Source organism: Zingiber officinale, chromosome 9B (genome assembly GCF_018446385.1).
Source record: "Zingiber officinale cultivar Zhangliang chromosome 9B, Zo_v1.1, whole genome shotgun sequence".
In the NCBI taxonomy this organism is placed as follows: Eukaryota; Viridiplantae; Streptophyta; class Magnoliopsida; order Zingiberales; family Zingiberaceae; genus Zingiber; species Zingiber officinale.
Window position 1 is genome coordinate 95,707,088 of NC_056003.1, and position 14,888 is coordinate 95,721,975.

The 14,888-nt window shown below is 43.5% G+C and overlaps 1 non-coding gene across 1 annotated transcript; it reads left to right on the forward strand.

Moving 5' to 3' along the window:
• The first annotated feature begins 12,434 nt into the window (after window positions 1-12,434).
• On the forward strand, window positions 12,435-12,540 carry LOC122025814. The gene has a single exon (XR_006123840.1). It is a non-coding gene; the product is annotated as a small nucleolar RNA R71 (small nucleolar RNA).
• The last annotated feature ends 2,348 nt before the right edge of the window (window positions 12,541-14,888 follow it).

Here is a 14,888-nt window from a genome sequence, read left to right on the forward strand (position 1 = left end):
CCACCCTTGCTTGGGGCCCAAGCAAGGGCCGGCCAATCATAATAATCAAACCATGTTTGATGATTGATTCAATCAAGAGGAAAGAAAAGGAAAAATAAAAAGGAAAAAGGAAAAACAAGAGGAAGATTTTAATTTTTGTAAAAAGTCTTCCCTTATTTGCCTTGGGCAAGTAATATAAAAGAAGGGGAGGGGAGGCCTCATGGTAAAAACAATTCTTATTCTCTTGTTGGTGCTCCTCTTGTGGCCGACCCTCTCCCCTCTTCCTTTCCCCTTGCTCTCTTGTTCCCTTGAGGTGGTGGTGGCCGAAACATAGAGAAGGAGAAGAAGGCCTTTGGGTGGAGTTCATCTTGGAGGATCGTCGCCCACATGGCGTCCAAGGCAAGGCGAGGAATACGACTGAAGATCTCGAGGTCATTAGCATACAAAGAGAAGGTATAACTAGTAATTTTCTTCCGCATCATACTAGTTATTTTTCTTTTATGAATTCCAAACACAAGAGGCAATAGATTCTAGTTTTTCGGATTTGTTATTCGAATTTGTGTTTTTGTTTTTCAAATTTGTGATTCGATTGTTCCTTTTGGTTAAACCTAGAGTTATATAAGGAAATTAAATATTAGCTTTCCTCAAAAGGCTTTGTCTAGGAAGTGGTGGTTGCTCCCATATCCAAGAAGGCCTAGTGCCTCGCCATGTTTAACCTGGAAGCCAATTTTAGAAATTAATATTTAATTGAATTTATAAGTTAGGTGGATTTGGATCAATAGTGTTAAGTTCCGCTTGAGATCCAAGTCTAAACCATTAAGAACAGATAAGTTAAATTTGGAATCAATAATGTTAAGTTCTGTTTGCGATTCCTAATTTAACTTCTAAAGAACACAATAGGTTATTTAGGAAAGGTTCGACACTTGTAACAAAATTTTTGTACAGTAGAACTGGTACGATCTTCCTATGACTAAACAACAGGCCTCTCGGCTCTGCCTACAGCATTCATCTTCCCCTGCTTTATATATTTCCAGAGCTGATGTAACTCCAGAAAGGCTAGAACGGGCCTGGGACAATTCCTCTTTCAGGGCAAGCAGTTCAGCGGCCTGTGATTCCAAAGTATGGCTCTGCTCTTGTAAGAGGGCCTCTTTCGATTTCAGCTCATGGGTCAGCTGGTCCACAGTCTACTTATGGAGACCCTCGGCCTGACTTTTTTCTTGAGGATGGGCTTGGAGCTCCTAGTCAGCCACCCGCAGAGCTTGTTGGTGTTGAGCATTCACCCCTTTTAAAGCCCCTATTTCGGCTCTTTGGGCGCGGTCGGCTGCTGCGGGGTCATTCAGTTGTAATTCTAGCTCAGCTACTCTATCTGATAGCACCTTGTTGCGATGGCAGTGAAGATGAAGCGTTTGATTCACCACCATGGATTCAGCATGATCCTGAACCAAGAAAGTAAAATGTTTGGGAGGAGAGAAAGGAGTTTTGCTACATGAATGGGAGAAGGTCACCTGGACATACAACTCAGAGAACCTATCCATCCAAACGGGTATAGATAGACTCTCCATCTGCTGAATGCTCTCCTCCCAGCAAGTAGCAAGTTGACCCCGTAAAGTAAGGAGGCTAGTGGGAGCATCCTGCTGTTGCATCAGCCCTTGCTCCGAAGGTTTAGTGGAATAATACTGGTGGTAAGAGGGACCTGGCGGCTGTGAAGCATCTGCAGCAGGTTCAGGATGGGTTAAGTGAGATGGCCCTGGTCGCGATTTAACGGGCAGGGGTGTAGCTGAGGGACCTGCCATGTCACCGGGTACTCGTGAAGGAGACGAAGCAGGGAGAGAGGAAGTTGGACTTGGCAGAACTGGCTCCCGAGCCTGGGAACGTGTGGGAGGGAGATCCTCGGTGGTCGCAGGACTGTGGCCAGGCATAGGGGGATCTGGAACTTGTCGGGCTAGAGGGATCGGTTCATCGGACGGACTATCAGCACCCAGGTCTGTCTGAACATACCTTCGGCGACGGTGAGACCTGTGAGCCAATGGCTGGTCGTGTTGGTGTGGGAAGCATCTGACGATCGAACCCAAGTTTTGATAATGGCAAAGGGTTCAAAGTTAAGTCTTGTTGTGATCTAACGTGCTTGATTGAGTGTTTCAGGAAAGTCCTAACTGTGGTTAGTTAGGTGAAAATCCTAAGGGGTGGTAACCTTAGGTCCTAGGGGTGGTAACCCTAGGTGGAGGAAAACCCTAGGGGGTGGTAACCCTAGGTCATAGGGGGTGGTAACCCTATGCGGAAAGTCTTGGTGGGTCGAGTGCTTCAGGCAAAAGTCCTAGGGGGGTAACCCTAGGTGGAAATTCCTCGTGTCGCGAACTAGGTGAAAGACTGGACCAGCCGGGAAGCGGAAGTCTAGCAGAAAGTCCGGAAGCATCTAGCGCCGAGAAAAAGTCCAGTCGATCTGGAGGATCGCACTGGCAACAGGTAAATCTCCTGAGTGGAGTAGGTGAGGACGTGTTCCCCGCAGAGGGAACAGTAGGCGTCGGGCCGACCTAGGGTTTCTGGTTGGAAATCCGAAGTCAGAACCGGACAGTCCGATGACTGTCAAACTTCATATTTATAATATTATATGTGCTAACTTTTGTTTTGCAGGATATGTTTGTGTTTTGGATCTAACATGTCTTGCAGGTACGAAAGAACAAGGTTAAGCCTCGGATAAATAGTGTCCGAGGTGCCTGTTCCACTATTTCTTCAGTCTCCGCCAGCATAGTGAAGGTTTATTCCGCTTCCAGGCCCGCCCTAGGACCACCTTCTTTTGTCCTATTCCCTCCTTTGATCCATCTTGGAAGGATAAAATCATGAAGCCCTCGGACATTATTTATCCGTCTTGTGTTTTCCTAGGCAGACTAGGAAAGTTCGCAAACTTCACATAAAATCACGAAGCCGCATAGAATCTTTATAGAATTAGGAGTCAACTGGCCCAAAGAAATTCTGAAATAATGGCTTACGTCGGAGAATAAGGGATGAATGGGGAAACGAAGCCCTGCCAAGAACTGTTCCTTATTGAAGGTGGCGTAGCCTATTGGGGGAGAAGAAGCCTGGTGCATGGTGTTGGGAATAACTATATGCATGTCCCTGGAGATTTCATAGGAAAAGCGAAGATCATCCAGATCCATGTCATCGAAAGTAGAAACTCCCGGGGGTATATAATATTAGGAAAGGTCATGGGAGAAACTTAAGCGGTAGCCAAGAACAAGAGGATGAGGCAGGAGGCAGAGGGCACAAGGAATCAAGGAGTCAGAGAAAGTAAGGAAACGAGAGCAAAAGAGAGAGGCGGGCAAAAAAGTTCCATGAAGAAGCAGCGACGACCTATTTATAGCCGATATACACAAGGGCAGAATGGTCAAGTTGCCATCCAACGACTCTTAATAAAAGCGGTTTAAATATTCGTGCAAAAAGGAGCCGCACGATCGTCACAGAAAACAAAGCGGTAAAAGAGGGGCGGGGAACAGTAAATGGCGCGAAGTACGAGGGTCATCATGGGTTACCTCGGGAAAGAATGGTACTGTAGCACAAAGAGTTGGGGGTTTTTGTACAATCTTACCTTTACTAAGTTTACGAGGTGAACCTCGCTCGGAAGCCAGCTCGGGACATTGAAGGAGCAGAGTTCCAAGGCAGGGGCATTAGTCAGAACATCGTCGAAACCAAAACAGATCTCAGGTCAGGAAAACCAACAGATCACAGGCCGGGGAACCGAATAGATCCCCAGTCGGGGGAACAAATAGATCGCAGGTCAGGGGAGCGAATAGATCCCAGGTCGAGAAGCAAGCAGGTCCACGATCAGGAAACAAGAAACAATTCTCAAGGAAAAGACTGGCCGAGAGATTTACCTAAGTAACTACGGATAACGGTCGACCAGGAGATTTCCTAAAAGACAAATGACTTTAAATAAAAGCAAGTTATGAACATCATACATTAAAGATTTCATGTCATGATCAGGGATTCGTGGGAGGAGGTACATCATTCGGGAAAGAAGCTGGAAGAGCTAGAAAGTCATCGTCTGCGATGAAGGACAGGAAGGCTTCATCGGGAACTTATTGCAACAGTCACTCCCTGTCCAGGAAGTCAGCTGGGGGGCAGAGCAAAGAAGTCCTTGCTCAAACAGCTGGCGCACTGCACCCGCGCCCCCGTAATAGAGCATCCGGTTGGAGAAGTCCCCTATCTTCTTCTGAAACAAGGGAGACTTAATGTAGGAGAGCCTGTAAGCTTTGAGACGCTCGTCTTTGCCTGATCGGTACTCCACCAGTTCCCTCTTCACTTTCTCTGTAGATGCCAAATCCAGGGTCTTCTCCTTCTTTAAGGTGGAAACCTCCACCTGTGCTTTAAGAAGATCTGCCTGGAGAGATTGGAGGTTGGTTTGATCCCTATCCTGCTGAACCTTAAAAGTCTTCTCCCGGTCAGCACTGGCTACTAGGTCTGCTCGAGCAACCTCCAGGTCTTTTTGCACAATCTTGTTGTATTCCTGGAGGGCCTTCAGATCTGCAGAAAGAGCGGCCAGCTTTGAGTCCTTCTCCTTCAACTCGGTCGCCATCTGACGATGATGTTGCCCCTCTGAATTCATCTTGGAGTCGCTGGTCTGCAGGGCCGCTTACAGCTCTTTTATTTTCTCGATGGACTCCTGGGCCAGGTCCCAGATAAGAATTCAGAGGGTCAAACGGGTCACGGGAAGTCAATGGCAACTCCGATTCTTGGAGGCGAGCCTTCAGTGACTCGATTTCTCGGAGCAGGTCTGAGGCAAAATGGGTCAAGCACAGACCACTGGAGCAGGTCTGCCCGGTAAAAAGAAAAAAAGCCAGTAGCAAGGTCAGAATTAAGTCGAGAAAAGGAAAACTCACCGATATGATATGACGGGAGGCCAGATCCAGACTTTCCTACCAAGAACTCTCACGGAACTGCTCGTTGGCTGATCGCCAAAGGGTGGCTAGTTCACCTTGCAGCTAGATTTTACCACGAACTGGAGGGGCATCTCCCTCTGCTGAAGTTCCCATCGAATCTGATTCAGCCTCGGAAGGTAGGCACCAGGAAGTGGTGAAATCTCGTTTATTCCTCTGAGACCGTCCTTTGGTGCGTGCGTTTGAAGGGGAGGGGGCGGTCGGAAGAGCAGAAGGGGTCGCAGAGCTCCCGGGCTGGTCTCCAGTAGAAGGACCAGCCTGCTCAGGAGCCAAAACCCGGACAGGAGTAGGGGCCTGGACTTCAGCCACCCGAGGAGACTCCTGAGCGGGAACTCTGGTTGTGGGCACTTAGACTTTGGGAAGCTTGGAAGAAGCCCGCTCGGATGGGTGAAGAGGAGAAAACTGGGCCAAAGGAGTGACTCTCTTACGCTTGCGCTGGAGTCGCCGGCGTTTGTTTGGAGGAGGAGAGGGGGCCCACTCTTCCTCGATGGGCTCCAGAGCTGCAGGGTCAGCCTCAGAAAGGCCCGTTAGCAGAAGTAGTGGGGTCGAGGACTCTGAGGGTTCCTCTGTGGTTTCATGAGAGGGAGTAGCAGAAGGAGCAACCAGGCCCTTCGCCACCTCCTCACCCACAGCCTGCAAAAGATGGCTGGGCATTCAGGCTAATCCCTTGGAGTAGGCCCGAAATATAGCAGCCTCTGCAAAGTAAGAAGGAAATACCTCAGTTAGCGAAGATTAGCGGAAGGAAGAGCAACCTCTTACCAAAAGGAGCTCCTATATCTGCAGGGACTGGGCTGAGTCCGAAAAAATGCAAAAAACCTTCTGGCAACATCACAGACAGGAGAAGTTGGACTCCCTGTATTTTCTCCGAGGCTAAATGACAGATAGGCTAATGCGTATGTTCGCGCAACTCGAAGGGGGAGGGAAGGCTGGCACGCCAGTCGGTCAGCCAGGATACCGACTCAGGTAATCTGACAAAGAAGAAGCGAGACTTCCAACCCTTATTAGAGGAGGGCAGATCGGAGAAGAATTTACACCCAACCCGGGATTGCACCATGAATACACCGGGCTCAGAGCATTTAAGAGAGTAAAAATGATGGAAGAGTTGGGCGGTTAGGGGGATCTAGTATACCCGACAGAGGATAATTATGCCACAAATAGCACGAAAAGCGTTGGGTGCAAACTGTGAAAGTGGAATACCCAAATAATAACTCAAGGAAGAGAAAAGGGGATGAAGAGGAAAGCGGAGGCCGCCCAAGAGCTGGTCCTTGAAGAAAGTTACAAAACACTCGGGAGGATTAGATGGATGCTCATTCGGTCGAGGAGCACGTAGTTGATAATCATCATGAAGGTGCAGGCTTTCCCGAATCTGAGCTAGGTCGCTATCATCTAAGTCAGAAATGTAATACAAATACCAAGGGGCCACGTTACCTTCAGCCATAAGAGAATAGGGGGAAGGACGAAGACGAAGACAAGAAGCACTTGCAAGTGACAATCAGGGAAGAAGAACTTAAGAGACGGAGCAAGAAGAAGCGACAGAGCCGAAAGCTGACAGCAAGGTGAGAAGGTGACGACGGATGACCTTTAGGGTTTATAAAGAGAAGCCCCTAGGAAGCATCAAGAGGCGAGAGGAAGGCGCGGCAATGCGAGTTGTTAGATCAAGGGTGCGTGCTAAAAGGCGCTGATCTGCTGCAGTGACGGTATAAGTTCGTGGGACACGTGGCGTGCCCCTATGAAAGGCATTAATGATGGATGTGACAAGGAAATCATGGTGAGGGATTTTTGTACGGCAGCATTCCGGCTCGGGAAGACTATACGTTAGGAGGGAAGGCGGTCGTGCAGTTACCTCGGGAAAAGCAAAATCATATGTCATAATTAGGAAGTTACCTTGGGAAAGAGGAGGGAAAATGAAGGAATTTGAATTTACCACTTCTATAAAATTAAAAATAAACAAATAACTGATCTAATTAAGTGTGCTTGAGATATTTGAAGGAAATATCACAAGTAACGCGCAGCTGGCCAGAGCTACAACATAACACCCGGGCAGGAATTTCGGGGACAACCTCAATGCCAGGCTGCAACCATTAATCCGATTCCTGAGCTATAACCTAAGAAGCTTCCCAACGACTGTCTAGGTCGGTGTCTCAGACTCTCGCCCCAGTGCTAGTTATAAGTGAGCATGCTCTCACGCCTAACGACCTTTCCAGGTCGGTGTCCCAGACTCTCACCCCAGTGCTAGTTATAAGTGAGCATGCTCTCACGCCCAACGACCTTTCCAGGTCGGTGTCCCAGACTCTCGCCCCAGTGCGAGTTATAAGTGAGCATGCTCTCACGCCCAACGACCTTTCCAGGTCGGTGTCCCAGACTCTCGCCTTAGTGCGAGTTATAAGTGAGCATGCTCTCACGCCTAACGACCGTCCAGGTCGGGTCCCGATCTCTCGCCCCAGTGCGAGTTATAAGTGAGCATGCTCTCACGCCCAACGACCTTTCCAGGTCGGTGTCCCAGACTCTCGCCCCAGTGCGAGTTATAAGTGAGCATGCTCTCACGCCCAACGACCTTTCCAGGTCGGTGTCCCAGACTCTCGCCCCAGTGCGAGTTATAAGCGAGCATGTTCTCATGCCCAACGACCTTTCCAGGTCGGTGTCCCAGACTCTCATCCCAGTGCGAGTTATAAGTGAGCATGCTCTCACGCCCAACGACTTTTCTAGGTCAGTGTCCCAGACTCTCACCCTAGTGCGAGTTATAAGTGAGCATGCTCTCATGCCCAACGACCTTTCCAGGTTGGTGTCCCAAACTCTTGCCCTAGTGCGAGTTATAAGTGAGCATGCTCTCACACCCAGAGACCTTTCTAGGTCGGTGTCCCAGACACTCATTCCAGTGCAAGTTAAAAGTGAGCATGCTCTCACGCCCAACGACCTTTCTATGTCGGTGTCCCAGACTCTCGTCCCAGTGCGATGTTGTCTCTCCGCAAGTGTACGGAAATATCACAAGTAATATTAAAGATTATCATATCCACAGGGACTGGAATAAGCGCTAAGAATATCTCAACGCGAATTAGCTAAACAACAATTCAATGAGTTAACAAGTATAAAGTAAATCTACAAAGGTAAAGATACAAATAAAAGGATAGGAAACAAGAATAAGGGTAATGATAAAGGATGTTCTAGAGGTTTTGGTTTCTTTGTATGGTTATTCAATGTAAATGATCTACTAAATCTTATTCCTCAATTGTCCATCATTTGTAGAAGGTTATCGGTTCTCTCTTGCAATAGACAACCGACCTAGGACTGAAATCTACACCTAGATTGATCAATTAGGAATGAATCTATGTTGTCCTTACACTAGCTTGCCTATCACGTGCGCCCCTCGGATAATCAACATAAGAATTCATCTATCATCAAACACATCTAGATATAAAGATTAATGCACAAATCTATCCTACCCCCTTGAATAACCTAATTTCCCCTTCAAGATGATCCCTCAAACGTCCTTACACGAACATGTTCCTGTCACGAAGATCCCTCAGAAAATTGAATGAGGAATTACCTCTACAAGATCCACAAGATATCCAATCCCTCAATCAAGCATGGTAATTAGGCACAATTACAACATTCCACACAAGATCAAATAGATACAAAACAGGATAAAATCATAGAAATGGGAAATTGGCATATCCACAAGAGTTTTACATCAAGATATCCTTAAAAATACTCCCTCCATCCTAGAACAAAAGATCTACTCCATAAATCGAAGAAAGAATCCGAAAGAAAGAAATATTACAAGCATTCTTGATCCCCCAAATCCAAGAAAAGAGAAAAAGAAAACTTATCTACAAAGAAGAACGGTCTTCGGATCCAATCCCACGATCTTGGAGTCGAATCAGTGAAGATCCTCCCTAGAATCGCCAGAAAATCCCTCCAAGATGAAGGGAAATTGCCCAAATCTCGCTTTCTCCCAAAGGGGAGAAGATCCCCTTTCAATTCATGAAGGAAGCCTTATATAGAGGGAAGGCTTGGGCGCCACACGACCCCGTGGCATCTACCATGACCCTCCTGCACGGCCGAGTAGATCTAAACGGCCTAAGCTGCCTCTACCTCTAGAAACCTGGCACAGTCGTGTGGTACACACGGTCGGCACTCTCTTGCCCACTGAAAAACTCACACGGTCGTGTGGTATACACGGCCGAGGCTTCTCTGGTCTCTGGAAAACTTACATGGCCGTGTGGTGTACACGGCCTAGGCTTCATTGGGCTTCAAGACTTGGCACGACCATGTGAGGTTCACACGGCTAAGCCATCTTCCTTCTCTGCTGCAGCTACACGACCTCTCATCTCTACATGACCTAGGTAACCCCCCATGGTAGGGTCGTGTATGGTTCAGGTAAGGTGTCTTCTTCCATTGCTTCACTCGTAGATTTGGCCTTGAACATGCATTCTTCACCAAATTTGACTCCTACGTACAGAAAATACACAAAAGTATATCTCCGAACAAAAAGAGTAAATATGCAAAAAGGAAAGCTGGAAGTACAAACATACGTAGACAAAGCATGTGCAAAATATGTGAATGTGCGTCAAAATATGCTAAACAAGTGTATACAATCTACGCACATCACACCCCCAAACTTAAACTTTTGCTTGTCCTCAAGCAAAATGCTACAATCTAAATTCATATGTTCTACAATATTCTCATATCCCTAATGCATTCTCCTAACTCTATCAAAAGGTTTCATTAGTAAGTATGATCATGAAAACAAGTTAAGCTTGGCTCAAGCATAAGTACCCTGTGCACAGTGTAAATAAAACAACTCAAAACTCTTCAAGTTTCAATCTATGTCCTAGTCAAGTCTTCATCAAGTTTGAATTCCTAATGTTTCCACTAATAGACAAGTAACCAGTGATAGACACTTACTTGCCACACACTTGGTTCATATTCCTCAATCAACCCGAGGTCTCAAAGGCGTGCTCAATCTCAAGAGAAGCTAAGCAGTCATTTCCCCAGTAACCTAACTCGGTCTCAAAGGGGTGACTAGCTAGATTCCACTCACGACAACTATTTTTTTATATCCCTTATTTACTTTTTTCCTTTGCTTTTTTTCACACTTTTTTTTTCATATGTATTTGCATTGTGCAAATCTTATTCACAAGTGTACTTTTAGCACAAATGTTGGGATATTTTGATCTTTCCAAATGATCTTACATGAGTTGAGCCTCATTCAGTAACCAAAATGAAGTTTGAGAAATCACCATGGAAACCAAGTATTAAACAAACAAGATGAATCATGACTATTTCAATGATATCAACCATTCAAGCATCAAGTCAAAGTGAAGTGAAGATAAGATCCTTAAGGTCAAACCAAAACTAAAACTCATCTTCATAAAATACTTAGCTTATTTCATGTTACCCAAGATAGGGAAAAGAGATACATTAAACATACTACTAACATCATTTAAAACATCATGAATCTAGATAATGAATGTGCTAACAATTTGCTTTAAGACAAGAAAACATAAAAAAGGAGTTTAATGTTCTCAAGATGTATACCACAAAAAATCAAAACAAAATGCAAGACATAAGAAAATACAAAAACAAACAAAGCAAATCAAATGCATCTAATGCATCCCCCCAGACTTAAACTTTTCATTGTCCCAATGAAAACTAAAAACAATGTGGAGGAGATTTTAAGAGAAGTTACCAAGTGATGAGCTCCAAATGATTGACATTCATATTTTTAAAGATACTCCTCCATCCAATACTCACATTCCTCCACAACTTTGAATTCTACAACAATAAGATAGACAAGAAAAATTAAGTAGAGGATACATGTTTATTATAAAGAAAGAATTAAAGACATAAAAGAAAATAAAGAAAATGAACTTGGGTTGCCTCCCAAGAAGCGTTTGTTTAAGGTCATTAGCTCGACCACCTCATTAGATTCATCTAAATCTTGCTCTTGAAGGGGTAAGACATTTCAACACCCTCCTACCAAGGACTCTTATTATTGAGGGAGCTTTCAATATAGGAGTTAAAAAATGAAGTATCACTCTCTCCATCTTCGTCTTCTTTAAAGTTCTTTCGGGTGGTCGAAGACGGTTCAGATTGAGTTTCCAATTATTAGTCCAAGTGAAATCTGCACATGCAAAGAAAATACAAATCTCCCACAAACATATTAGATAAGATAGAGCCATAACCATTTTAAGATAAGCAGAATAAGAAATAAAAACTGAATCACATCCAACAAAGTCAATGATAGGTACCTCTATAAAATTTTTCAAAAGATAACAAGAAATACTAACCTTACTTTGCTGAGAAATACCTAAAATTTCTAAACATGTAGATGTGACTTCCTCTGAATCAAATGATGGTTCTGGATCTGGCTCAGGTGTTGATGATATCAATGATGGTGATTCTTGAGACTCAACCATATCTACATGAGTCCCTACACATTTGTCCACAACATGCTCAATCCTTGCAACTCTTACAACATCTAAGGATTGTGTGGACAAAGGAGGTGATTCTTGAGATGCTGCTTCTATAACACAGCTCCCTACACATTGTTCCATATCAACATCATCATCACAAATATTAAAAAACAAACCAACATCAATATCCTCAATAGGAGAATCAACTATAAGAGGATCAATAACTTCACTTGCAGTTTTAAGTTGATCTACCACAACACATTCATCATCTGAAAATTTAATGTCACTACAACACCCTATAAAATTTGGAGGTAGATCTGAAAATTTATTTACCACTGCATTATCTTCACAATCCTCATCTGAAGAGTCTTTATCTTTATACAAATTCAAAAATCTACACTCAACCTTACCAGTGTCACAGAATTTTTTAAAGTCATAGTTCTCATTGACCCCCACTAACCTTTGTGGAAAAGGAACCCTTAGTGAAGGTCTTGGGAAAGGTACTTCTAATTTTCCATATTCCCTTTTAGCTTGTGGAGGAGATTCAACTTGCTTATCTAGTGTTGGTATGATCAATCATTGAGGGAAAGGTACTTGTGGCATTTGGGAACCTCCTGGAATAATGGAACTGAGTTCATGTGGTCTTCTATTGTTCTTCTCCTCAATTCTAAACATGTCCTTCTTCAAAAGTTCTTCATGATTTTTTTCAATTCTCAACCCAACATCATCACACTTTTCACTAGATCTTGTCTGCGAAGGAGGGGAATCTTCTTTAAACCAATTTGAAACAATACTTTCAATCTTTGCCCCTAAATGTTTGAACTCCCCGTTCTGTGACTTTTGATTTGCAAAACTCATAGATGGTTGAGTTACAATTTGTTTGATAGGATCTATAGCATTTATGGCTTGCACTTCTTGAATGTTTGAGGGAGATTTCATCCAACTTATGTTTGACCATTCATGGAGGTTCAATGTCACTTGATCAATTAACATATATGCTTCATCTACACTTTTATCCATAAAAGAACCTCCAGCTGATGAATCCAATAAACTCTTGTCTGAGAAAGAAATTCCCCCATAGAATATGTGTAGAATCAACCATTTTTCAAAACCATGATGAGGGCACTGTCTTTGAAGACTCTTGAATCTATCTCATGCTTCAAAATATGATTCTCCATATGCTTGAGCAAAATTTGTTATGCAATTCCTGATATACACTATTCTGCTTGGAGGGAAAAAATGATTCAGAAATTGCTTCTCCAATTGTTCCCAACTTGTGATGCTTTGAGGATAGAGAGAATATAACCAAGTCCTTGCTTTATCCTTGATACTGAAAGGAAATACCAATAATCGAAGTGCATTTGCTGACACTCCTTCACATTTCACCATATCACAAATCTCTAAAAATATTTCAAGATGCAGATAAGGACTTTCTGATACTTCTCCTCCAAATTTGTGACCTTGTATCATAAAAATTAACTCTGGGTCTTATTGAAAACTTTCTGCTTCAATTTGAGGTTGCACAATGAGAAATAAAAATCTTACAGAAAAAGGTGTAGAAAAATTTCTCATGGGCCTGCTTGACATGTTAGTGCTCATGGATATTGAAGAATCAAAATAAGAAATGAAATGCAATATGAAAAGCAAGAAAGAAAATGCAGAATTCAAATTGCAAGAAAGAAAGTGCATAATGAAAACAAGAAAGAAAAGACAAAAGGAAAAAGAAAAATATCTAGAATAATTCATATGCCAAGAACAAGATTGCAAGATATGTTTACAAAAGAAAAGAAGAAAGAAGCTAAATCAAAAGAGAACAGAGAAAAGTTAGACAAGAATGTTAGAATCAAAATGTATACAAGAAAGGAAAAACTTATGAAAACATAATTCTAAAAGTTAGATTACAACTATGCAAATGAAAAGAGAAGTTATGTCTAGTCTAACTCAATTGAAAATCCCTAATGTTATAGCGCAGTTCCCGACAACGGCCCCAAAAACTTGTTGTCTCTCTCCAAGTGTACAAAAATATTACAAGTAATATAAAAGATTATCGTATCCACATGGACTAGAATAAGCACTAAGAATATCTCAATGCGAATTAGTAAAACAACAATTCAATGAGTTAACAAGTATAAAGTAAATCTACAAAGGTAAAGATACAAATAAAAGGATAGGAAACAAGAATAAGGGCAATGATAAGGGATGTTCTAGGAGTTTTGGTTTCTTTGTAAGGTTATTTAATGTAAATGATCTACCAAATCTTTTTCCTCAATTGTCCATCATTTGTAGAAGGTTATCGTTTCTCTCTTGCAATAGACAACCGACCTAGGACTGAAATCTACACCTAGATTGATCAATTAGGAATGAATCTATGTTGTCCTTACACGGGTTTGCCTGTCACTTGCGTCCCTCGGATAATCAACATAAGAATTCGTCTCTCATCAAACACATCTAGATATAAAGATTAATGCACAAATCTATCCTACCCCCTTGAATAACCTAATTTTCCCTTCAAGATGATCATCCTTACACGAACATGTTCCTGTCATGAAGATCCCTCAGAAAATTGAATGAGGAATTACCTCTACAAGATCCACAAGATATCCAAACCCTCAATCAAGTATGGTAATTAGACATAATTACAACATTCCACACAAGATCAAATAGACACAAAATAGGACAAAATCATAGAAATGGGAAATTGGCATATCCACCAGAGTTTTACATCAAGATATTCTTACAAATACTCCCTCCATCCTACAACAAAAGATCTACTCCATAAATCAAAGAAAGAATCCGAAAGAAAGAAATATTACAAGCATTCTTGATCCCCCAAATCTAAGACAAGAGAAAAAGAAAACTTATCTACAAAGAAGAACGGTCTTCGGATCCAATCCCACAATCTTGGAGTCGAATCGGTGAAGATCCTCCCTAGAATAGCCAAAAAATCCCTCCAAGATGAAGGGAAATTACCCAAATCTCACTTTCTCCTAAAGGGGAGAAGATCCCCTTTCAATTCATGAAGGAAGCCTTATATAGAGGGAAGGCTTAGGCGCCACACGACCCCGTGGCACAGCCGTGTGAGGTTCACACGGCCAGAGCCACTCTCCTCTCTGCCAACCTTACACTGCCGTGTGTGAGACACGACCGTGGCAAACATCTACCATGACCCCCCTGCACGGCCATGTAAATCTACACAGCCTAAGCTGCCTCTGTCTCTGGAAACCTGGCACGGCTGTGTGGTGCACACGGTCAGCACTCTCTTGCCCATTGGAAAACTCACATGGTCGTGTGGTATACAAGGCCGAGGCTTCTCTGGTCTCTGGAAAACTTACATAGTCGTGTGGTGTACACGACCTAGGCTTCATTGGGCTTCAAAACTTTGCACGGTCGTGTGAGGTTCACATGGCCAATCCATCTTCCTTCTCTGCTGCAGCTACATGGCCTCTCATCTCTACATGGCCTGGGAAACCCCCCATGGCAGGGCCGTGTGTGGTTCAGGTAACGTGTCTTCTTCCATTGCTTCACTCGCAGATTTGGCCTTGAACATGCATTCTTCACCAAA